The sequence below is a fragment of the Nannospalax galili genome, unplaced genomic scaffold (genome assembly GCF_000622305.1).
Source record: "Nannospalax galili isolate Female #2095 unplaced genomic scaffold, S.galili_v1.0 scaffold1189, whole genome shotgun sequence".
NCBI classification, from domain to species: Eukaryota; Metazoa; Chordata; class Mammalia; order Rodentia; family Spalacidae; genus Nannospalax; species Nannospalax galili.
The window spans coordinates 556,358-580,384 of NW_008360313.1; positions in this window are offsets into that span (position 1 = coordinate 556,358).

A 24,027-nucleotide genomic window follows, 5' to 3' on the forward strand; every position below is an offset into this window, starting at 1 on the left:
AAGGGGGGTAAAAGGGCCAAAACATAATGCAGCATATGGGATCCCTTATTAGCATGGCAGATTAGTATCCTATTACAATCTAGCAGGCCAGATGCCCTATTAGCATGATAAGTTCAGTTTCTCTAAGTTTTGGATTCCTGGAGACCATGTGGCTTACATAGTTTTCTCTCTGATAAGAAACAGGAAGCACTGCATTCCAGGATGATAGGTATGTAAGGCAAAAGGCAAAATCAGTCACGAGATTTTCCACAACAGCAGGTGTCAAAGAATTTGGCATTGGTAGCTTTCATTTGAAAGTCACACAAGCTTAAAAAACAGAACAGAATGTTCTTAAAGCTGCACTGGTGTAAGTTTTAGTGAAACTAATTTTGTTTAAATAGTTTTGCTAAATTAAAAACTTCAGTGTTTTTTACATTGTGAAGCACAGTATAACATTAATGAGTTTTCAGAAACTTTGAAACCAGAAATGACCCCTTTATACATGAGCTCTGAAGAAAGGAAGAATTGGAAGTAAGAAAGAGGAAAGAAAAATAAGAGGATGAAAAGGGCATGCGTTAATGGTTTATCTTGATCAGGCACAACATGACATTCATGTTTCCTTCAGGTACTAGCTGTGAGATCTTGGAATATATGTCATATACTATATATATACATATATGTATATGTATATATGCATTAACAGACTGAAAGATGAAAATATGATCTTTTAAACTGACACAGAAAAAAAATTGATGCCTTCATAGTGAAAACCCTCAGCAAATTAGAACAGAAAGAATGTATTTCTATTCAATAAAAGTTATGTATGGTATACCCACAGGCAGTATCATAGTAAGTGAGGAAATGTTCGAAGTATTTCTGGAAAAAGATAAGGATGTCCACTTTCATCACTCCTATTCAACATAATAAAGAAAAAAAGCTAGAGCAATTAGAATAAATAAATAAATAAATAAATAAATACCAAGTGGAAAAGACATAAAACATGCCATCAAATTATTCCTGATTACAGATCATATGAAAATATGTAGAAAAGTCTGAAGACCTTACACAAAAAAAATGGGAGAAAAGAAAGCTCATACTTAAAAAGATAAAATTTTAAAAATTGGATAAATCTCATCCAGGAGAAGACACTGAGCCTGCCCCTCTTTATTTATAAGGAATTCTGACTGCCTTAACTTCCCCACTCAATTTCTACTAGGCATTTGTAAGCCCTCAATTTGATGATGTTGCCTTTGTTTGTGCTCTCAATCAGGCTACTCCAGTCATCCCTGTTGGGTGTTGTTAACTCCTGATTTGATGATGTTTCACTATCTTCTGCTTCTATCTATCTGATGCTTGCTGTTTCTTCTTTTCATATTGCTTTGCTACAGACTTGATAAACTCATTCAAAACTGGAGTCATGGCTATTATAGTTTATTCTGTGGACTATATAAAACACATACATGGTAGAATATGCTTCCACACACAATAGGATAGAATCCTGTCATTTGCAGCAACATAGATCAAACTTGAGGGTATTATGTTGATTGAAATAAAGGACAAGAAAACAAAAGTCACATGTTTTCACTTATTCATGAAAGCTAAAACAATGTCATAGGACCTGAGAACAGACTGAAACCCAGGAGAGCCTAAGAGTAGGGGAAGAAGGTGTAACAAGGGTGGGCAACGGGTATCAGAGCTGAACTGGAAGTAGCCCTAATGCTCTGCAGCACCATAGGATAATCGTGATCCAAAACAATCAATTCTACATTTCAAATTAACTAGAGGGGAAGTATTTGAAAGTTCTCAATGCATAGAAATGAGAATATCTGAGGGTTATACATTGTATGCATGTATTGAATTATAACACTGAATCCTACAAAAGTAAAATGTCAATAAGAATCAAACATAAATTTAAAAATAACCTATACTAGTACACAAGCATGAATAAATATGAAAATAATGTATTAAAAATATAAAGAAGAAAACAACATAAATAAATGAAGGGATAAAAAATTAAAGGAAAAAATGACATTTAGTGAAGATAGGCAAAGGTTAAAAATTGGAAAAAAGAATTCTAAATGTAGTTATTTCTCTAACATACGTGCTGCCTGGCTCATAATGGAGAAAAGAGGAAAGAAGGCAGGAAGAGGGAGAGAAAGAAAAGGGGAGGAAAGGAACATAGAAATTAATAGGGAAAAGAAAAAGAAAGGAAAATAAGAAATTTAAAAAGTTAAAAGTTTTAAAGTCAAATTAAAGACGACAAGATTTAATTTTGGCTCCATACTTAAGCCGGGGATTATGTTATTCAATGGAAAATAATGTATTTCAGTCCTGGAAACATAGATTTATTTTTTTTACTTAACTCCAATGTTATCATTGCAACTGGCAGTTGCCAGGAACTAATTTGGAATGAGCTGGCAGTTCTGGTTCTGTTCTTAATGACCCAGAGGTTATGTCACAAACATTCATGTTACAGCAATAACTTTTCTTACAGAGGTGATGAGGGGGCCCTCCTTGGTGAGCACAGGCCTTTCACGTCATTCCAGCAGAGGTGTGCAGCACTTGTCATGTGTTTTCAGCACTCAATTCTTTCTAATTCTGCTACTAAAGCTTCAGAGGAAACACCTGGATGCTAATATGGCCATAGCTTAAATTTTCCCCCTTGGGCCAGATGATTTTTTACTACGACTCTGGCTATTATTTTAGCTTTGAAATGTGCCTGGGATATATAGGAACTAACCCCTCTGTAGTGAGAGATGGGATTCACATAATTTTTCTAACTCAAATGAAATTTGTATGAGAGATTTTGGAGTGGAAACCATAAAATAACTGTAAGAGATGGTACACTATCTTTCTTAATAAGACTACTAGGGAAAAATACTATGAATAAAATGGTCAATGAAAAAACACAAATTTAAATGTAGATGTGTGGGAATTGCAGCTTCGAGACACTAAGTACCTGCTTCTGATTGCTGAGGTCTTTATCTTGTTCAAACAGCCTTAATCCTTGGAGAATGCTCTATACTGAACAGGAACTGAAAGTCTAATGATTCCCTAGTCACCTCCTCCCTGCTTTCTGCAGAGGTGCAATACAGCTCTATATAGAATGCATTGCTATAAATTTGATCCATTTCTTCACTTTGTATCTGCTGCATTAAATATAAACAAGTCAGAAATTATGTCTATCCATTTTTATATACACAAGTCTAAAGAAATATCTGCTTATAAATCTTGGTGAAATTAATAGATACAGCTAATCTAGCTGGAAAAATTCAGATTCTCTTCCTCACCATTGTAAGTGCCCTTCTCCAAAAGAGCATACATAAAAAGTGTATAGTAGGTATACTCCCTTGTAAGCAACTTCCAGTTAAATATATATGTCTCTCTCTCTCTCTCTCTCTCTCTCTCTCTCTCTCTGTGTGTGTGTGTGTGTGTAGTGACCTATGGAGTCTGATTTGTGTCTCCAAATGTGTGTCAGTATAAGAAAATGTGTTCATTTGATTGCATGTCTACAAAGATCATCAGGTTGGCACAATACACAGCTATTTTCTTAACGTGTTATTCACACTACAAGAGACTCTGAAGAAAGAAAAGCATGGAGATTCATGATTCATTATCTTGAAGGGACTCTTTATCTTGACCCCTGGGCCATCCAAAGATGTCATAGTTGTTTTCTATGTCATACTGGCTGTCAGCTTAGGTTGCCACTATCAAGAATAGGATGTATTGTAAGGGCTCCTTTTAACTGAAATCGCCTTTGCATTAATATGTGTATCATGAGCTCAAATTAGTTTGAAAAGTAGGAAGATGACTGCATTAATATCTAGTGGATGTAGACTCTTTGGACTACAATGGCCATTTGATGATGTCCCAAAGGCAGTCACCAGGTAAGAAAAAACTTGCTTAAATAGTATTGAAGCAAGTCAGGATGGAAATTTGAATGATTTTATGATGTAATTGCTACACCATTGCTTCCTGATCATGTATATAATACTGCCATGGAGGAATGAACCTCAACATCGGACCCTCCAGTCTTAAATTCTTCCATGGTTCTTCATGCCAGCAGGACATGTCCATGATTCACATCCACCCATACCAGACTCCCTACACTGATGACCTTGCTGGCTTTTCCAGACTTCTTTTTCAGGGCTCTTTTACTCAAAACTAGTTCTCTATCTCACACTACTTGCTTGGTACCTAAACATACCAACATATCTTGTGCTTTTGTGTCTTTCCTAGAACTATTGCTTTTCCCTATTATATGTTGTGTTCAACAGTTTTTATTAAAGTTTTTGAGACTATCTTCATGTATTTAACACATTTCTAATAACAAGTTCAGTTTCTTAACCATTACACTATAAAAGTGTTCCAAGTCCTGAAAGGGAGTCATTCCTTCCCTCAAGAAATTTGTATTCCTTTAAGGAACTGTAATAAGTGGAAAATGTAAAATGAATATAGTTAGGGCCATTTAGATAGCCTAGTGGGAAAGGTGCTTGCAGCCAAACCTGATGACTCCAGTTCAAACCCTGGGACCCACATGGTGGAGGCAAAGAACTACCTCCTTTAACTTCAACACATAATAAATAAATGTAATAAAACTTACATATATATGATCTGCGCCATTCTTTAATTTTCATATGTTGTGTCTAAGAATAGGTTGTTTTTAACACTTTTTAGTCCTTAAATATTTGCTTGTCTCTATCATCTCTATTATTTTATTCTAAAAGTCATACAAATATTTATAGAGCCTTATGTGTTATTCCTATAATTTTATTAACTGAATGTATTCTTTGACAATTTCATAATGTTTGCAATTACTTTCACTTCCTCCCATCTCTTCTCCCCTCTCATCCTTGCTCCTCCTTACATTCCTTACATTCATGTCTTTTGTTTTGTGACTCACTGAGCTTGACCATGGCCATCTGTTGTGTGATGCTATTGCTGAGAAGACCCAAACTAATGTTTATTCACCTCAGATAGGGAACTGTCAGACCAAATAGTAAGACACCACCAAATTACAACTTGGTGAACCTATGAGTTTTATTGAGGCTACTTACAGAAATATGGGTGAGGGATTCTTATAGGAGTACAAATGACTCAAAGACAGCTCATCACCAAAAATCTACCCACATGGGTGACAGGGATGGCTCATGAAATCAGGAAATCTGAAGCTCACTGTACAACCCGTAGACAGTTCAAAAGTTTGGAGAATATTTTTCTGGGCGGCTCAGTTGTTCACCGAGGCAGCTCTCCTGGTCCCTGCTTCTTCTAGGCAGCTTGGTTGATCTGCCTCTTCTGGGCAGTTTGGTTCACCTGAAAGTATTCTAGGCAGCTCAGCTACTCTGTCTCTCAGCAGTCCTTACTGCTTATATATGCTTGGGGAGAGAGGGGCCTCATGAATCTGGTCAGCTTCAAGGACTTCCTGAAGCTATGAGTTGTTGCTTCCTAAGCTTAACAAGCTTCCCTGCAAGATGAAGCGTTTCACTTCTGCTTAGAACATCTTGTGCCTTAAACAAGCTTTGCCCCAAGAGGAAGCTTATACAAAACAACACCATCTGTGTGACCATGGGTATGGAACTATCCACTTAAACCTAGTGGACTAACCAGTGGTATACAACTAGAGACAATGAATCCTCCTCCCTCAGCACCCATCAATAGCTAATAGCTCCGCAGGGAGTGGTAAGACACAGCATCCTCCCAGTCCTTTGTCAATCCATGACTGACTGTTGATAGGCCCAATCTTGTGTGGGGCCCAGTGCAGGCAACATGGCTACTGTGAGTTCATGACTATAATGCTATTCCTACTTTAATCTCTCTTTTAAAAATAGTTCTCTCAGCCGGGCGTGGTGGTGCACACCTGTAATTCCAGCACTCGGGAGGCAGAGTCAGGTGGATCTCTGTGAGTTCGTGGCCACCCTGGTCTAGAAAGTGAGTTCCAGGCCAGCTGGGGCTACAGGGAGACCCTCTCTCAAAAAGACAAAAAAAAAGTTCTCTCTCTTATTACTCTGTACTGTATTAGATGTTAATACTTTCACTGTGCATTTTATTTATTATTTATTTATTATTTATTTATTTATTTATTTATTTGTATATATCTACCTGCTTATGTCATCCTGTGCTTGTGAGCTTGTGGGTGCATGTGCAGTGCATGCACATATGGAGGCCTGAAGTCAATATTGGGTGTTTTCCTCAATTGTTCTCCACCTTCTGTTTTGAGAGAGTCTTTCACTGAAACTGAATCTCATTGATTGGCTAATAGATTGGAAAATTAGTTTCAGGGATCTGCCTGTCTCTAATCCTCACCCCACCTCTAGTGCTAGGGTTACAGACATGGCTTTAATACAGACACTGGGGATATGTCCTCAAGTCTTCATGCTTGAAATGCAGGCATTTTGTTGATTGAAGCATCTCCCCAGGTCCGTTAATCTTTTTATTACAAATTTCTTCTTCAACTCTGTATAGCATATTCTTTAATCCATCTATTTTTATTTTCAAATCAGTTAAGAAATACAGTTTGATAAATTTTGGCAGATGTGTTCGAGTAGCCACTACCTTAAAGCTCCCTCCAGACTGTCTGCTGCCCACCTACTTCATATTACTTGTGCCCAACAACCGTTTGTCTTACTTTCTGTCATAATAGACTAGTTTCTCTAGAGCTTCTTATAAATGATATAAAACATATGCTTCTTTCATTAGAACCTTTTATATTTTTTAGGTCACTCATATTGCTCATGTAACAGGTTTTGTTAATGCTGAATAATATCCATTGTGGAAACATCCCATCATTTGCACAAATTTGTATGTTAATGAGCATTTTGATTGTTCACAGTTATGTCATGAATATTTGTGAACAAGATTTTCTGTGAACAAATTTCTTCATTTTTCTTCAATAAAAAGCTAGGACTAGAATTGCCAGCTCATAGTATGTTTTAACACTTAAGAAAGTGTCAGACTACTTCCAAAATGCTTGCCACTTTAAATTCTCACAATGTGTATGAACTTCAGTTGTTCTACCCTTTTATCAATACTTGCTACTGTCTAACTATGAGATTCTCTGGAGCTGAAGTTAAAGGTGGTTTGAACTGCCTAATGCGGGTGCTGGGAACTGGACTGTTAAGAGCTAGTCATTTCTTCAGCTCCCTGGCGTTCTGATTGTGATAGATTTATGAAAGATATAATCATTTAATGGAATGAGGTGAAAGTACACAGATATCACTGTACTATTTTTATAACATTCTGTCAATGTTAAAAAGTTTAAAGATATTGAATAATAAAGGAAGGAGTCTTTTCTCTATTCTCTATTATTAATCTATATGCTTATTATTGTGACAAACCATACCAATTTAATTAATAAAGTCATATTAGCTCTTTTAATAATGATGTGTTCAAATTTGTTCTTGGAAGTTGTATGAAATATTAGCAGTCCGTTGTATTTTTATTAAAAATAGAGAATCAGTTTGTCAATTTCTAGATTCCATAAATTATACAGATATATTGGGTAAGTTGTCATTCTAACAATATGAGTCATTTAATACACAAACAGGAGACTTTCCATCTCTCAAGTCCATCTTTAATTTTTCTTAATATTTTCACAAATACTTTGGTATATGCAGGTCTAGAACAATTGTTGGTAAAGTTATTTTTAGGTATCTGTTGCTTGTAGGTACTATTATAAATGCTATTTTAACTTGATTTACCATTAAATCAATCCAGTTGATTTTGGTATCATGACCTTCTATCCTATGACATTTCTAAGTATATATGCTACCAGATTTAAAGACACCTTAAGATGCTCTACATAGATGATCAAGTCATGGGCACATCAAAATAGTTTTATTTCTTTCTAATCTATTTCTCACATCTTTCACAATCAAGCTTCATAGGAAAAGTTTTGCTTTTGTTCCCAACTTCAAGAGAAAAAAAAGATCACTCTCATTTGACATTACCTATAGGTTTTTCCATGTTTGTTACAAAATGTTTCATATGAGATATTCTCTGACACTTTTAAGTGTATAATATAACATTGCTAACTATAGATATAGTAGTACACAGTGGATATCTTAAAAAAAGTCATCTTTCATAACAAGTTTCATACTTATCAAATACTAGCTATTTCCCCTAATCTCTTGTATAGATCTGACACTTTTAGATATTCTCTTTAAGTGGTAACATGGTATTTGTCTTGTGTGAATCACTTCACCCTGCAGAATGTCTTTAGGATTTATTCATTGTGTTATTTCAACTTTTTGACTATTAGAAATAATAATACCATGAATATAGAAGTTCAAATATCTCTGGAAAAGCTTAAATTCAATGGAGAGGGGAAATAACCAGTAGATTATGGAGCCAGTATTTAATTTTTGAGAAATTTACATGAATTTTTGGACAGCAGCTCTACCATTTTAAATTCTCATTAACAATATGTAAATGATCCTTTTCTCCATATATTTTCCACCACGTTAGTATTTTTATTAGTCATCTTAATAGATATGCAGTAATATCTGAATTTAGTTTTGATTTGCATTTCTTTTGCTATTAGAGATATTGTCCAATTTTCACATACTTGTGATTTGTTTATCTTCTTTGGATATTTAAGTCTTTTGGCCATTTTTCATAGAGATATTTGTTTCTGTTTGATTTTTGCTGTTGAATTCTATGAATTCCTTATATATTTTGGATATTAGCCCTTTATCAAATATATGGTTTCAAAATATTTTCTTTTAATTCTGGAGATTGCCTTTTGGATCCATTGATTCTACTGCTTTTTAAAGGCTTTTAACTTGATATAATCCTGCTTTCTGTTTTCCTTTGGTGCTATGTGTTTGGTGTCAGATTCTTGAAATCATTGCCAAGATCAATGTCATAAAGCTTTGTCCTGTTTTAAGAGTTTCATGGTCTTATTTCATGTTTAAGTCTTTATTTTTAAGGGTATTTTAAGATTACTTATTTTTATTTTATATGTATGAGTGTCTTGTGTCCTTGGAGAATGGAAGCGAACAGTGGATCCCTTGAAACTGGAGTTACAAATGCCTGTGAAGTGCCAGTGGGCTCTGGGAACCAAACACCTGTCCTAAGAAGACCAACAATTGCTCTTAACCACTGAGGCATCTCCCCTACCCCTATTTTGAGTTTTTAAAATGTATGTGAGTTAACTTTCTTCTTTTTTACATGGTTATCTAGTTTTCCTAACACCATGACTGATTACAGTATTCTTTCCCTATTATGTATTATTGACACTATTGTCAAAGAATACTTTACCATAATTGAATGAATAGAGAAACAAAATCCTACTATGTGTTGTCTAACACATACTGGCCTAAGACTTAAAGACACATATGTATTTAAAAATATGGAACAGACAAAGATATTTCATGCAAATCAAACAAAAGAAAACTGGCTACTGTGACTATACCAATATTAGAAAAACTAGTCTTAATGTAAAAATATCAAGACAGAAGGGTCAACTAATCTGGAAGATAGAACAATTATAAACAAATACATTCGCTTCATAGTACTTAAATCATAAAGCAAACATTAGTAGAACTAAAAGACAAAAAGACATCTAAATAACCCCAAGAAACATCAATACCCATCTTTCAACAATGAGACCACCCATATGGAAAAATCAGGTAGGAAACAGAAAACTTAATGCTAGAAACCAAACACACATAACTAACATATAAGACAGTCTACTCAATAGCAGATTAATCTTTTCAGTACATTTGAAACATATCCCAGGATAGCACATATATTAGGTTTTAAAAAGTATTAATAAGATTAAGAAAATCAAATTGTACCACATATCTGTCTGACCAGAATGGAATAAAACTAGAATTCAGTAATAGAAGAAAACCTGGAAATTCATAAATGTGTGGAACTTAAATACCATACACTCAAATCCCTACTAGATCAGAAAAGAAATAAAAAGAAGTTAGAAAATACTCTGAGAAATTAAGTATAAAATACAATATATCATAACTTATAGGAGACATTAAGCAGTATTAAGAGGGAAGCTTAAATATAAATGCTTATGCAAAAATGATGATAGATGTCTATATTTTAAAAGATATTATAACTATGCATATCAAGCTAATAACAAAAGAAAAAAACTAAGCCCAGAGTTACCAAAAGGAAAGACATAAGATTAAAGTGAAACTAAGAACAAAACTAGGAGGAAAATGAACCTAGGTACCCCTCAACTGGCAAGTGGATAATAAAAATTTGGTACATTTACACAATGGAGTTCTACTCAGTGGTAAAGAAAGATGAAATAATGAAATTTGCAGGTAATTGGATGGAACTAGAAACTGTGATACTGAGTAAAGTAACACAGACTCAGAAAAAGACATATGTTCTCCCTCATATGTGGATCCTAGAACCAAATCCTTATATGTGAGTACATGTCCTGATGTAACCGTAGGAACCAGGAAAATGGAAAGCAACCAGGGAGGTAAAGGAAAAGAAGGAACCTGAGAGAGAAGAAGTAGGAGACAGGTGTTACTAAGGAAGAAATATGTAAAAGGGGGGTATTTAAATAAAAGGAGGAGAGGAAGGGTTATACAAGGACCTATGCTGATAAAGGGGAAGAAAGAGCTCAAGAGAGGTGGGACCATAGACAGGAATTATGAAGGGAGAAATAGGGAAAACTGGGTTACTTTAAATGGGGAGGGATGAAGGGGGGCTTATACAGAAAGAGAAAGAGAGGAGAGATAAATAATGCCTAGCTAGTATAAAAAACCCAGAGGGAATTATATTAGTCCAAAAACCTACTGAAAAATTACACATACAGTATCTCTACATGAGTCCATGTGTATAGCTGAAGCCTATATAACAAGTAAAGGTACCAGATAGGAGTTGGTCAGAGAAGTCTAAGAGAGTCCCAAGTTACACAGGTTATTTTCACAGTCCTTGATTACCTCCAAGAACTTGAAGGTAAGACCTACTGCTGAAGACAGAACATAGTTTGGACACAGGATTTGGAGAAATGAAGCTGGAACTGACCTGGAAGCCACATCCCCTGAAGACTAGCTCTCATAGCTTTAGAGAACACTACATGAGCTTAGGTAAGGGAGACTATCAATCAATGGTCCAACCTCAGCTTCAAGGTCTAAAAACTACTTCAAAGCCCAGCACAGCAAACTGCACGGTGCTGTAGTAGCACTTTTATCTTGGTGGTAATCAACCGCCACCTAACTGGACTTAAAGCCCTCTCAATGGGAGGAAACTCATGTGTGATACTGTAAACCTAGCCAAATTCACATAGTTGGAGAGGTCATAGATCTTAAAGAAAACCCCAAGGCTGTCACATCCATAGAAAAATGTAATTTCTTACTATATGCAATATATGGATCCTTATATTTACAGACAAATATCCTACTCATCAAAGAAACTTCATTTTCAACAGAGAGAAATTATTACAGAGTCCCACAACTGGTCATACATAGAGATTGTCTGTGAATTGCCCAAGCCTAAGTGGCACATCTAAGATGCAATCTCTATACCTAAGGCTCATATAGCACAGAACAAGGGATGAAGAGAACATTAATGCATCTTTCAGTTCTCATCAATGAAGCTCCCTCATGCAAAAGAGGACCAGGAACATAAAAGGTCACAAAGGGCCAAAATGTAGAGAATAAGAGTCTACAAAGTATGGGTCCTTGGAAAGAGCTCTTGTATTAAAATCCACCCACCCAGGGTGAAGGGACCACTGTAGAAGAGGGGGCAGAAAGATTGTAAGAGCCAGGGAGGAAGTGCTTGACCATATGGAAATGGAGTCCAACAGGTTCCTGGGACCCTTCTTATATAACCTACAGCAATGGTGTCTGCATGCACAAGATGCATGTAACCTCAAGCAGACAAAAACCAAGCACAGAACTGTGGAAATGGGCAGCTGGCCCTAATCTTAGTCAAAGAATTATTGGCAGCTGATTAGTGCTTGGTCAGGAAGCACTTATCCTTTAAAGGGAGGAATTGTAGATAGGCTGACAGATCTCAGTGGATAAACTTGCACTGAGGAAACGTCTGAGGACAGTAACTTGACATGCTAGGCCTTGACACAAATGACAGAATGTATGAATTCCAGTGTGTGGGGGTGGGTGTCCATGGGCAGGTTCTAATGGGGAAGGGGGTATAAAGTTGGTATGAAATACACAAAAATTGAATTTTTTTTTAAAAAGAGAAAAGAATGAAAATAGGAGGGGTTTAGAGGGGTATTTTTAATTAAAAATATTTTATTATTTAATTTTATGTGTATGAATGCCTGCATGTGTGCAAGTGTACCCATGTCGTGTAGTGCCTGTAGAGGTCAGAAGAGTGTGTTGGATCCCCTGGTACTGAAGTTATGGATTACTGTCATCCACCATGTGGGTGTTGGGAATTGAACTCAAGTCCTCTGCAAGAAAACCGAGTACTCTTAACCGCTGAGCCATCTCTCCAGCCCCTGGAGGGGTATTTTTTAAAAAGATAAAAGTGATAAATCTGGGGCTGGAGAGATGGCTCAGCGGTTAAGAGCATGACTGCTCTTGCAGAGGACCCAGGTTCGATTCCCAGCACCCACATGGTGGCTATGCCCCATGCTTAACTCCAGTTCCAGGGGAATCCGAAGCCTTCTTCTGACCTCCACGGCATTGCATGACACGGGTGCATTCACATACATGCAGGCAACACACACATACACATAAAATAAAAATAATACAGAAAATATTTTTAAAGTGATTAAATCTTCAATTATACTCAGTAAGCTATAGTCACTCATAGCCATAATCTAAGCATTTGGGGGATGCTGAGGCAGGAGGATTTCAATGAATTTGCAGCACCCTGGCCTACAGAGTTAGATACTATCTCAACAAACAAAAATAAAAACTTTAGACTTCAAAAACAACTAAGATGACTAAGATAAATAAAAATGCAAGAGAAGACATTATATCTGATATCACAAAAATAAAAATGATCATGAAACTACTGTGAATAATTATATTTCAACAAATTTTATAACCTAAAAAATGGTTAAGTTCTTTAGAAACATACCAATTTATCAAAACTGAATCATAAAGAAACAGAAAATTTGAATAAAGTTATAAATAGTAAGATTTAAATCTTAATAATCAAATCCCACAATAAAACATTCAATTTTACTTTTGAAGCAAAGTTGTAGTTTATTAATAATATAGACATAAGCAGGAGTGTTGAAAGGGGGAGAGAAAGCAGCATGAGTACAGTAGCACACACCTCGGAATGGGTGTGGCCTCTGACACAGTAGTCTCTATCCAACATTTACAAAAGAATTAATACCAACCTTTCTCCATCTCTTCCAGAAAATTTAAAGTGTTCAAAGACTCATTAAATGAGGACAAAAATTTTTGTGATCCCAAAGCCAGACAAGGGCACTAGTAAAAATTAAAATGACTAATACCTCTGATGAGTACAGTTGCAAAAATCCTCTGCCAAATTTCCTTTGAAGCTGTTGAATAGGAGTCTCTTAAACCCTAAAACAATACTGGCCATTGCTCCTGCTCTTAGTTACCTACCAGAGTTTGATGATAAGACTATTGCTGAAGACACTACATACATGAGCTTTAGATAAATCAAGCTGATACTGACTTCAAAGCTCATTGCTACTGCCTAGCTTTCATCATGCTGGAAGGTGCTTATGTATGCTACTGGAAGAGTAAATTAATCATCAACTTTATCCAGCTATAAATCCCGTGGGCTTCAGAAATAACTGCCCTAGCCAGATGCCATTTGGTGCAATAGTGACACAAATATTATGAGAGTTATCAACCACTTTCTAATTGGATTTAAGGTTTGCTTCATAGGATGGAGCCCATATCTGACTTTGATATCAGGACTAGGAACCTGTGGTTAGGCAGGAAACAGGCCATAGGGAAGAACATAATACTATTATTCTGCTAAATAGATACAGTATTAAAGCAACTCCTAATGACTTTGATATACTCATAGATTAATGCATTACTCAACTCTCACCAAAGAAGCTTCCTTATGCAGCAAATGGTGATTAACATAACCCACAACTGGTCAACATGCAAAGAATGAGACTGCAGGATGTTTATCCCTGAACTAGTCACCTACGTCAAACTTCTACCTCCTAAGTCTCAGGGATCATTGCAGAAGAGAGGACAGAAAGATTGTAAGAGTAAGAGGTGGTGGATGACCACAAGGAAACAGAATTATCCAGACAGCTGGGAAGTTACATATATGAATTCCCATCAATGGTTAACAGCATGCAGAAGCAACATGTAAGCTCAAGCCATAAAAAAAAACGTCCCAGTATAGACAGTATAGACAGGGGGAAGTTGGTAAGGAACACCAACCCTTTCTGAAAAACTATTGGCAACCAATGGCTGCTGGGAGGAGGAGAATCAGTGGATGGTCTCAACCCGAAGGGCATTTGGGGGAAACAAATTTGACTCTGTAGGCATATGTGGGGTGTTTATGTGCATGTAGGTGTATGTGTGTGTATGTGTATGTATATGCGCATGTGTATTAGAATACATTAAAAAATGTCATGTATCATGATCATGCAGTATTTATACCTGCAATATGAGGATAGTTCAATATATGATATCACTTACTGTAACACACAATATATAACATTCACATAATGAAGGATAAAAACACATAATCTCAACATTGATCTTCTTAATAGATACAGAAGTATTTGACAAAATACAACAGCCTTTTAAAATTATCTAGCAAACAGAAAGCCCAATTCCAGGAATGGATTCCACCTTTTGGAATTGTTGACATGAGAGATTCCATAGATCCATAATAGTACTGGCTACTGCCACTGCACTCAGTTACACACCAGAACTGGAATGTTATACTCAGTTGCTGAAGGCACTACATACCAGAGATGCAGAACAAACAGGAGAAATCAAGCTGGCACTGACCTTAAAGTTATATCTCTGCTGGCTAGATTTCCTCTGAAAACGAAAGTACTAGAAGTACTAGAAGGTGCTAGGCACGTTATTGACAAAAAAAGATAACCATCAACATTGCCCAGTTATGATAGAGAGTCCCACCAGGGAAAGAACCTGTGCCTAGACAAATCACAGGCCATAGGGGAAAATCTACTACTCAGAGGACAAACTGCAGCATTTGTCTCTCCCCTTCCACCATGTGGGTCCCAGGGATAAAACTCAGGTCTTCAAGCTTAGCAGCAGGCCGTCTTTACCCATTGAGCCACTTTGTTAGCATTTATTGAGGCTTTAAAGTAATATATCCTTCTTTGTTACTGTTGAAGATGTCATCAATAATAGTTTGTAAAATTTGGTATTGGTTTGAAGATATTAGAGAAAACACAGAAAATAGAAGCCCAGTTAGGAAAGAATTGAAATATTCCATAGATGAATTGCTTAGTCTAATGGACAAAGTACGAATAGAGAGGAAAAGCTGAGTTGTAGCACCATCTTAAAGAAAGATAGGACAGATTTGTGACAGTTTAAGAAGTTATGAAGCATGGGAAGGAGTCAAAATTTGTCCCAAATTCCTTTCTTGACAGATTAAAAGAATAACTATAACTTCAATATAAATGGTATAGGTGGTATGAATGCATGGGACCATAATACAATAACTTCTTTAATGTATGGACTGTATTTAATGTTCCACACAGAGTATCAGCATGGTATTTTACACAGAAAAATCAATCAATATTATATTAATGCACTTGAAGAAAGTAGGAGAACTCAAGGTAATGATCATGTGGGACTAGAAGACAATAATGAGCAATGGATTAAAGGTGAGGAGATTGTAAAACAGAACAGAGGACTTGCTACTGCTCCCAAATAGCTCTTTTATGCTACAAATCGCCAACAATTCTGTCTCAGAAAAAACAATTTTGAACAAAGTCTAAGTCGAGGCCTTGGAAGTTCAGAAGCTGCCTTTTGACTTATTTTATGTGTGTGTTTTGTCTGCACATGTGTAAATGCACCCACGTTGTGCAATACCTGCAGAATTCAAAAGAAGGGCTCAGCTCCCCTGGTACTGGAGTCGTACCAACTGGGTTGGTAGCCCACGTGTGGTCAAGCGGAGGACTTGAAATTCCAATTCGGCAATACCTTTTCCTAGTCCCATCCTCAAGGGGGCAGTGACCAGAGAATGTCATTCTTAACCACAGCCTCTCAGATCAGCACCAAACCCTTCCGGATCCGCTCCCGGGCGCAGCAGATTAGAGTCTCAGGGACCTGGGCGTCAGACTGAGCCTGCGCAGACTGCTCTGGCGCATGCGCCTTGGGGAGAGTCTGGCCCAGGAGGCTCTGGGCGGGACTGCGCTGCTCGGTGTTTGGGGACCTGGGAGCTGTGGGAGGAGCCCGCGGCCTCACCGTGGTAACCGCAGCGCCGCCGCAGCCCCGCCTTGCAGGCCTCTGGACTGTCATCACCTTTGGCTAGAGGGTACCTTGGCCTGGTCCCCAGAAACAGCCTCGCCGGACTCGCAGACACCCCCATCCTCCCCACGCCGCAGCCGCAGCCATGCAAGGCGAGGACGCCAGATACCTCAAAAGGTGACGCCGGCCCCGCCCTGCCCTCCCGACCCCTCCTGATCAGGTCCTTAGGTGTTTCAAGACTGACTGACTGTGGATTGTCTAAAGCTAGAATGAAAAGGGGTGGGATGCAGGGAAGAAAAGAGAAAGGAGGAGAAAGTGATGGGGTGGGGCAAAGGAGAGGGCCCTGCAGGGGTGTGAGGTCCTTGAGCCCCTTACCTGACTTTCTTACCCTGGCTTCCTTACCCTGGCTTCCTTACCAGCTTCCTTGCTAGCAGAAAGGGGCAGGTAGGGCAGCGTAAACAGCGAGGTTGGATCTTTGGTTTTCCACCCTACTTTCCTGTTTTTCATAATACGCAAACCCCGTGGGAGCCTGGAAATGAAGGCTGGCACCTCAACTGTCATTGCTCAGTTGAGGATTCACAAGTCACGGACCTTTTGAATTGATGAAATGGAAAGAAGTGATGGCTTTTGCTTTACACAAGGCTGGATTGAGATGTTACTTTCCAGTCTATTTCTACTTTCTTTGGTTCATTTCATTTGACTATTATATGCACGGTATAATTTTTGTAGGATTTAATTATTATCAAGACCTTGACATGAAACAGGCTATCATTTTTCTGGCTTAAATATATGTAGTATCAACTACTACAAAGTAAAATGGAAATGTGTTAGGATTCTTTGACATGTGTCAAAGATAAGGGCATCCATGATTAAAAAAGATATCTCTCACTGGACCAAGAGTTAGCAGTGAACCAATTCAAGGAGTTGTTCATTTAGGTTCTCCATTTTTGGTTAAATTTCTGTTGCTGATTAGTAAATGCACAGCAAAGGACACAAGCATTCTTCTGGACACAGTTTCTCACCTGAAAACGAGACACATTACTTTCTGAGAAATACAAGACAATATAAAAATGTTTTTGAAAGAGCAAACCTGCATGTTAGTGGTTACATTATTTTAGGTCCTAATATACTTTTCTTGAGTGTATTTTTCCAGACTTGGTAGGGTTCTGTGTATCGAAGAAAGATCTTGCAAACATTAGTGGACTCTTAAAAAGTACTCAGACAGTTGTAAGATAAATTGAGATAAATCAGTTGTACTTCCATACTGTTTTCTCGCCCCCCCCCCGTGAAAGTAGCAAATGAAAAGGCTTATGGATAGTTTTTTTAAATGAATGTGTAATCGCTAAACAAATACAGTCAATGTTCATTTTTCACTGAATTTTGCTTACAATATGCACACACACACCAATAAAAAGGTACGAACTTGATGCATATGATAAATATGATACTTTGGTTGGTCACGTTTTTTTCACATGATATAATCATGGTCCACTTACATTATATCATGTGCCAATACTTTATCTCTTCTGTAACTGAATAATATTTCATTGCATGATTTAGCCATGATCCAAATGTTAATGGACATTTAGATGGTTTCTGCCTATTGACTATGAGGAATAAAGTTGCCATGAGCATTACAAGATTTTGTTTGGACACCTCTTTTCAATCTTTTGGCATATCCTTAAGCTTGGAATTGCAGAGACATGGAGTAATTCTATGTTTAGTTTATTGGAGAATCAGTCAAGAACTTTCCAAAGTGTCTGTACCTTTTACATTCCAATTTTTTTTATAGTAAATAGAACCCTAACAAGTCAGGAAAAAATAATAGGAGAATTCCAGTTTTTCCACATTTTAAATAATACCCATTTTTCTTGATTTGTTTATTTTATAATTGTAGCTATTCTAGGTAAAGTGATGTTGTATTACAATTTTGATTTGCATTTCCCTAATTACTAAGGGCATTGAGCTGCTTTCATGTGGTCTTTGGCCATTTGACTTTCTTCTTTAGGAAAACGTTGTTGTTGAAATATATGCAGGATATTGGACACTTCTTAAATATATGAGTTTCAGACATTTTGTCACAGCCTTGGGTTGTTTTACAATGTTGACTATGCCAGTAGTATCAATGATTTTAATATGGTGAAGTCTATTTTAGTAATAGTATTGCTTTTGATAACATTATTTCAGAAACCATTGCTAAATTCAAGGTCACGAGGTTTTCCCTTATGTTTTATGGTTTTAGCTCTTAATTTTTTGTCTTCTATCCATTTGAATTAATTTTTGTATATGGTTTTTATTATGGATATCTAATTGTCTTAGCACCAATTTTTAAAATGTTTGTTCTTTGCCTCCATTAATGGTTTTAGTATCCTTATTGAATATTAACTGACCATAAATGCAGGTGTTTATTCAAGAGCTCTCAATTCTAATCAGTAGATCTATTAGTATGTATTTCTCTTTGTGCTAGTACCTTACTGATTTAATTACTAGTGCGTTTTGAAATTGAGAAGTGTAGGACTTCCACCTTTGTTCTCTTTATAAAGATTGTGTTAACTATTTAGGATCCTTTCTATTTTCATGTGAATTTTAGTGTAAATACAGTTTACTTTTTTTCTTTTTTAAATTTATTTAATAACCACATAGTTAGTAGAAGTATTTCATTACAACAGCATTGACATAGTCAATAACAGTTTCCAGAGCAAAGATTCATCTTTCAAAACTGGCTGTAATTTTTAGGTTCACAGTGTTGAATTAATACAGTTATACAATAGTGTACTCAGAATAAACCCTATAAGATATAAAATCATTTTTAATGCAACTGTTAGATGTTTGCACATGTGTCTCTACTCTCTGTATATCTGATTATTACTAGTCACAGTTGGTTACTTTCTAGGATCCTTGGCACCTGAGCATGGCTATAAATTCATCAGGTAGATTTCAATGGTAATGTTTGTCATATCTACTAATTAACATGAAGCAATTTTTTATACTTCTTCAAATATAACTCATTTTTTTACTGATTGATTTTTTTTGTGTGTACTTCATACAGAACATCCCAAACAATCTTATTCAATGTCGTGAATAGTACAATACTTTGTATAGTAATGAAATTTTAATTTAATTTAAATGGAGAAAATTTGATAAAAAATGTTTAAATTTTTTTAAAAGGAAAGAAATAACACGACAGAGCCAGCTTTCAAGCCAGGCCTCTGTCTGGTTTGAAATAATTTTCCTTTGAGTTTTTCTACTTTGTTTCATGTGATCTCTGGCCTTATTCTCTGTGTCCTGTCTCAAGCTCCATAATATAACCTTCATTACCTTGATCTTATTCCTGGCTCCTGTGACCCAGCAAACTATTAGCTTCACACCAGGCAGGTTTCTAACAGAAGTTTCTGTTTATAGATAGATTTTATGGAAAAATTAATTGAAGTGGTGCCTACTAATAAAACCAACAAGACTGTTTTCTGGAAACTTTTAGTTTCATTGTGAAGATAATGCATAGATGTGTCTATTTTATTCATTCATCTCATTTCTTAATCAATGCCTGTCATTTGTTGTCAAGACTGATCTGTCTTCCAGAATAGAAAACCTCAAGTTGAAAAGAAAATGCTCTGTTACAGCATTTTTCCAAGCCTGGCTGTCATCTGACTTAAGATGCTATGAAGTTGATCTCAACAAGAGGATGAAAACAAATGAGAAACAGAAAATGGCATTTGTTGAAGTTTTATAAATTTAAGTGGAGTTGACTTAGGGAAACTGCTAAAACTTAACTTCTTCTGCAGAATTGACTCTAAAACTGACTTGCATTTCTGGAATGTTGACCAATCAGCAAATCATTTGGTAAGAACCCACTAAGACTATGACATCATGCAAGGTGTTGAAGAACATCTAAGCATATAAGGCATGACTCCCACAGTCTGCAAGAATTTACCACCTAGTTTTAGAAATATTTATGAATTAAAACTAAGGATTGTTAATAAAACTAGATTTAAAACTCAGATGTCAAAGTAAGGACTGCTTTTTAAGCTTAAGCAATTTACAGAAACAAAATTATTTTACTGCAAATTAGAGATAGCATCACAACTTCAGTTTCAACATCAGAAAACGCTGAGCTACAGCTTCAATGAGGTTCTTTCTGTTCTCAAAAGAAAAGATCAAAGAACATTTGAATATTTCCCAGGACCTTCAGAAGACAAGCCAACGAATTGAGTTCACAAATATACTAAATCTTACATAAACAGTTGTACTCTATTCTTCACCAACTTGACTCCTCTGTAGCAAAGTCCACAATTATAGCTAATACATTTGATTCCAACATGTAATGTTTTCATGAATCCTAAACTTTTTAAAGGTATTTCAAACTATTTTAACTTTTCAATTAGCCTCTGTTTAAATGGTTTCTAAATTACTTATGGGCCGTTAAGTAACAGATCTCTTCCCTTCCATGGTATCCTCAGGCTGGGAAAGAGAGTGCAATGAACAAATAACTCAATCCAAAATTTTCTGAGGGGTCTTACATTTTAAATATGAAATACTGTTGTCAGATCATTAGGAGTAGAATTGGAAAAGAACACAGAAAGCACTTGGATATGAGTTACAGAGGCTGTGCATGACTGGTACTTAGAACGTTATCTGGCACACTGCAGGGAATCACTTAGGAGATTAATACATAAAAGTGTGTGTGTGTGTGTGTGTGTGTGTGTGTGTGTGTGTACACTCCAGTGACATTGTCTATATGTCTGCTTCCTTTGCCAAATTCTGTGCTGTATCTTATAAATCTGTTTATCCTCACTAAACTCGGTGTTGGTCACAATACATGCTCATGAAACACTTCTTGAACCAGTAAGCCATTGTTTGAATAAATCTATCAAGTTCCTTTCTTTGTTTTGTCTAAATGAAGAGTTAAAAGCAGTGGATCTATAAATGGTTCTCAGTGATAACTTGCTTCTTCACAAGAATATCTGGAACTCTACAGGAGCAGGGATCTTGTTTTTGTTTGTTTGTTTGTTTTTCCTAATGCCAGGAAGATATCATTAGCATTTATTAACAACTCTCTGCCAGGGGGAAATACCCTGAAATCCCATGAGTAGGCCAATATAATGAAAATTTGTCCTGACCAAAATATCTAGTGATGTTATAATCTTCAAGTGGTTTTTAAATCTACAATTATATGATTCTAACTAAAAACCTCACTTGAAAATTGTCTTTTTAAAAGGCAGATGTGACTCTAAAGTTAACACAAGCTTAAAGGACTCCAGCTCTGCTTCCTGTTTTGCTCAAAGAATGTTCTGGCTTTGTTCTCAGGTCCCATGTGGACTGTAAGAATGGAGCAGCCAACTGCTCTGGACTGAACTCCAAACTGCTGTCCCTGCTTCTAATACCAGCTCCAGCTCACAGGATCTGGGAAACGGAATGGAACACAGTTGTCTATCTCAGCCCCCTCCTGCCACACATACACTCAGCCTAGACAAGAAGTCTCCTAATAAGCCCCAAATGTGATCTTATTCTACAAGCTCCTATTCAGAAGCTCTAGTGATGGGTGGCATTCTTCTGATGGCATCTGCATATCTGTAACCTCAGGAACTGTTGCAGAAGATTTTAGGATGAGAACTCAGAGATGTAGATCCCCTTTGGTTTTCCCGCTTCTAGGGCAACTCTAACAGTGTGAGGAACAATGACCTTACCCCTTGGTAAAGGACGCTGAATGAAAAAAAGCACACAATACTTGTGGTTGGATCCAGCTTGCAACTCAATATTGCTCAACGGTGCACCTAAAGATCAAAAGTCACAGTGACTCACAGCTAGACTTTATCCAAGATGCATGTTCAAATTTGCACTGGTTTGTTAGATCTGGAATAAAATGTACAGTCTTATTATCTAAGTTCTAGGACATTTTGTTTTATTTTTCCCACTGGGAATGTTTTGTTCATGTTTTATATTTTATTTATTTGATTTGTTATTTGGCCGTGGCTTTTTCATTCTTTTTCATAGGGGTCCCCTGCTCAACAAGGTAAAGTAGATTAACAACTTGGTGTATACATGCATTCATATCTTTCTTACTACTAAATTTCATTATAGAAAATATAAGTGTTTGTGTTCACATTTACAAAGAATTTTTAAAATAATATTCTAACTAGAATGCAATAGAATTTTGTGTACATTGCATTTTTGTTTTCCATGTTACATGATATTTCTCTAAGCCATCAATTATAGCTATTCTACATACTATAGTACTACAGCTTTTTAGTACCCACAGAAGATCTCTCAGATGGAATTGAACAATTTATTCATTTTTTCTCTTCCAATAAGCATTAGTAAAAGACAAACACAAATTCAGTTTCAGAAACATGAAGATAGAAGAGACTTCACATAAAATAGAATCTCCATAAAGATTTTAACAGTTGTATCTGCAGAAATTTTGCAAGACAGCACTTTTCAAAGTGCTGAAAGGGAAAATGAATTTTCCAGGAAAAAATAATACAGGTATCAAAACTGTCCACCAGAATTAAAGGAAAACTAAAGACACTTTCAAATCAACAAAATCTAAGAGTTTATCATTAATCCTATCTTATAAGAAATAAAGGATCATTCAAGTTAAACAAAAAGATGCTCAGTAATAATTTGGAATTATAAAATTTATTGGCAAAAATGAATATATTTGAAATGGAATGAGCTAATAATATCATCATGGGACATTGTATTTTAACTCTATTATAAAATTTAAAACACAAAAGTAGGGCTATGGAGATGACTCAGTTGCTAAAGTATTTATAAGCACAAGGACCTGAGTTGAATCCCCAGAACACATGTAAAAATAATCCAGATGTGGTGGTATGTGTTGGTAATATTAGCACTGTGAAAGTGGAGAGGGGTGGATCCCTGGAGTTTGCTATACAACCAATCCAGTCTAATCAGTGGCCACTGAGAGATCCTGTCTCAAAGAGGTAGATAGTGTTTCTGAAGATGATGCAGAAGGTTGTGGCCTACACACACACACACACACACACACACAAACACGCATGCACGCACGCACGCGCACATGTGCTCACTCACACATGCACAACCTACCCCCCACTACACATATATACAGGAATTTTAAAAAACCAAAAGTACTTCTGAAAATATCTAACAAGGAGGTGTGGTGGTCCATGCCTTTAATCCAAGCACTTGGGAGGGAGAGGCAGGTGGATCTCTATGACATTGAATCCAGCCTGGGATGGTCTTCATATGGAGCTCCAGGCCATATGGGGCCTTAGGGAGACTCTGTCTCAAAAAAAATCCCAAAATATAAAAATAAATAAGAATTATATCTATATGAATTTTATAATGTCTAAAACATAAATTTATATGATGTGTGGCATGTTTAGCATAAAATGTTAAGGGGGGATAAAAATGTAGGGCTTTTTAATATATTTAAACTTGTCAGCTGTAGACTGTTATAATAAAAATTATATTGTTTATGTGTGCACTATGGTGACCACAAAGAAAAAAACTCAGAAGAAAAGGAATCAAGCCAGAAGTGCTGGTGCGTGCCTTTAATCCCAGTACTCAGGAGGCAGAGGCAGGGATCTCTGTGAGGCTGAGGACAGCCTGGTCTATGTAGCGAGTTCCAGGTCAGCTATGGCTACAGGGAGACACTATATCAAAAACAAATGAGCAAATAAACTAAAGAATCAAAGCATACCACTACAGAAAAATTAATTAC